We start from the raw sequence: 3351 nt of genomic DNA, 5'->3' as shown, positions 1-3351 counted from the left end.
ATTCCTATTTCCATAAAAACTTCTCAAAAAATGTTCTACATTACCAGCAGAACATTTCAGCTCTTCCCTTGAAATACAAATCTTTAAGATGTACTGACTGGAATAAAAAATATATTAGTTTAACCTGAAATATTTAGAGTTTCAGCCATTCCTTTTAGAAGCAATTAAAATGTACTTAAGCAAAGCATTATTTTTATACCTCCACCAGGTATGCAGTGCAGACAATCAGAAGATTTTTGCATATTGGTAGCAGCAGTAAAAATGTGCTTCTGAAAATCAGAATGTGGGGGAAATTCCTGCTCCAGGAAGGCAGAACAGGATAAGGAATATAAAGAGGAGGACAGGAACTCAAATTAACCCATTCACACACTGAAGTGCATAGCCACTACCACTTTGGAAATGTCACAAATCTCTTCAACCACTGCAGAACTGAACCAGGAGAACTTGCAGAAACAATTCAAGGTCAGAAGATTTCCAGAAAGCAAACAATTTTTATAAAACAAGAAATTCCTAGGGAAGTTCTAAGCCAGAAATCACTTGCAAGCAGAAGGATTCCTCAAAATCAAACCTTCCTCCACTGGTGTAGATTGCTCTGAACAATCTGTGGGAAATGTTCCTGTGTGCACATAGCAAACACAGGACACATTATTGACTAATGATTAATGAAAGAGATGTCTTTCAAATTCCACACATTTATATCTGGTATTTTTCCTGTTGATGTTATCTCTGTGGGAAAAAAAATTAACTGTAGGGAGAAATAATTGTTGTCTTTTTCCCAACCTGGAAATGAAACTCGAGATAATTTTGGTAAGGAGGTGATACAGGAGCAGATCTTTATTTGAAGGCCTTCAGAGGGAGTTATGGAAAGATGTCCAAAAACACCAAATTCACCTCCAGGGGTGAATATATCTTTATAGGTTTTAGGAAATGAGCATAACTGATAAAAATAAGGTAATAATGCAATTCCCCCCAGGCCAAGCTCCTTCTCTGGAGTCCCCACTCAGCACTGGCCGTGCTCTGTCCATGGAATTCATCTCCAAGAGTTGTTCTCAACCTTGGTTCCCAGGAAGGACCAAGACAGAGCTGGGGCCTTGCTCCTCCTGGGGCTTGGAGCTCTGGAATTTTTGTCTTTTTGCCCATGGAAAAGTACTGGGAAAATGAGCTGCTAATATTGTATTAGACTACAGATCTACAAATAGATGTGTGAGGAATACAGAGAACGTATAAAAGAAAAAAGGTAAAAACTAAACGGGATCATTAGGAACAAACTTTGTAGCTGTTATAAATCAATCCTGCTCCATTTTGACCTCAGAAAGGTTGGGCTGTTCCTAGCAATGGAGTGTATGACTCATTACCTGGCTATTCAAACACCAGCCTGGAAGTTCTGTATGGTACCTGCTTGGAAAATGAGTCTTTTGTCCCCCCACACCCAGAGTTATCTCCAAACAGCTACTGGGAACCAAGCAGCTAAATATTCCTTTATCCTGCAAGTCTTTCCTCTGAGCAAGAAAAGCATTCTGCCATAGACAATGAAAGTGAATAAAAGCTATTTTCACACCCTGAGCAAATGGCAACCCTCCATCTATTCTCAGCCTTTGTATTTTGCCTTGTGCAGGCTTTTTCATCTGAACATCAACCTGCTTGAACTGCTGATGTGGGAGAAAGGCTGATCTACCTGTGGGTGAGGAAGCCATCAATTGGTGTGGTTCTTTCTGGGGGAGCAATGGAAAGGAGTCACTTGTGTGTGTGAGCAGCCCAGGCAGGAGATGGAGTTGTTTTTTTGATAAAAGCAATGGTTTCATGCCCTGACAGGGCAGCTCCTCCTGTCGTGGCTCCACTGCTTCAGTGGGTTTGTGTTGGTGTGGAAGACAGTCCCAGTCTGGAACTGGGGACCACTGGGAATTCAAAACATATCTGTAAAAGAGCTCCTGGTGCCTCAAGATGGAGAAAAGCCCTGAGAGATGGGGGTGGAGAAATATCTTTTGCAGTTGCCCTTATTTACCAGCACAGTGTTATCAGAATAAAGGTGAAGTGAGAAGTGTAAGCAGGGAAGCAGACAGACAATACACAGCCAGGAAAAAGCTAAACAATACCTAAAGCCAGACTGGCAGATTGATGAAATATTCTTAGGTAAGAAACAGTCTGAAAGACAGGAAGATGGAGAGAGAGATTTGGAGCTGAACTTAATACTTCTGTGATTTATTTGCATTAAGCTCAAGCAGTGTGTGTGGCTTGGGTTTTACTTGTTTGTTTTGCTTCCCTGACTGCCTCAGGTGCTGGCACAGAATTGTTTTGCTGAAGTTGCAGTCCATGGGATGTTTTGGGAATTCATTGTCCCTGGGAAAAAATGAGGACCACCTTCCAAAATTCTGGAAAACTTCTTCAAGTCCCAAAACTCCAAAGAAAAAGAGTTACATGGGAAGTGGTTTAGCCTCTTCTCCATAGTGAAAGTCCAGCTTTGTCTCCTCAGAGATCAGAAAATACCAGCAACCTTCCTGCTGTGCTTTGCATGAGGACAGTGTGCAAATTATGGAAATTTTGTTCATCCAGCCATCCTGCAACAGATGGCAAAGCAGTGAGAATGGCCAGAGCTGGTGGGTGGCATGGATTGTTTACTCTAATATGGCCCTGAGATTAAAGTTCCACCAGTGCCCATCAGCAGTCTGCTACATTCATTCATTTATAATGATTTCCTCTTTTTCCCCTGCAGTTATGTTTTAGAATTGCTCTTATTTAGGTATCTGGAAGAATCCAGTGTAGCTCACATGACTCAAAGTAGGAAAAATAAGATCCATTCCAGGATTCCCCCTGTAATCCAAGCCCAGGCATCAGGCTCTGGGACACTGAACCCCTTGCAGCCTTGTGCTATTGCAGAACATCTTCTGCCATCATCATCCTGTCTGAAAGAGCAGGAAGGAAAGTGAAAAAATAAGGAAATATGTGGGTATTAGGGAGGAGAATACTCATAAGAGAAAAAGTGTGAAGGAGACAGGTGAGGGAATTAAAAATACGTTAAAAAATACAACAGAAGTTTTAGAAAACCAGTTCTACAGCATAGGACTGGTACCTATAATCTCTGCTACAGAACTTCTGCATTAGATGGACAGAAAAGTTGCAGAGAAGGAACTTCCTTACATTTAGTGTTAAACTCCAGGAAAAGTATGAATAGAAAGAAAAATGAGAAAGTTAAATAGGAATAGGAAACAGCCCCTGAAGTACCTGAGTGCTGGAGGAAGGGGAAGGAAGAGGTAGCTAATGGAGGAGTTTGTTGGAACTCCATTAAAAAATCAGTTGCTTCTAGAGGTGATGTGATCCATGCTGCCTTCAAAATCTCAGCGTGGAGCAGCATCC

The sequence above is a fragment of the Parus major genome, chromosome 21, assembly GCF_001522545.3.
Source record: "Parus major isolate Abel chromosome 21, Parus_major1.1, whole genome shotgun sequence".
In the NCBI taxonomy this organism is placed as follows: domain Eukaryota; kingdom Metazoa; phylum Chordata; class Aves; order Passeriformes; family Paridae; genus Parus; species Parus major.
The sequence above is the reverse complement of the archived record's forward strand: the minus strand, read 5'-3'. Positions refer to the sequence as shown.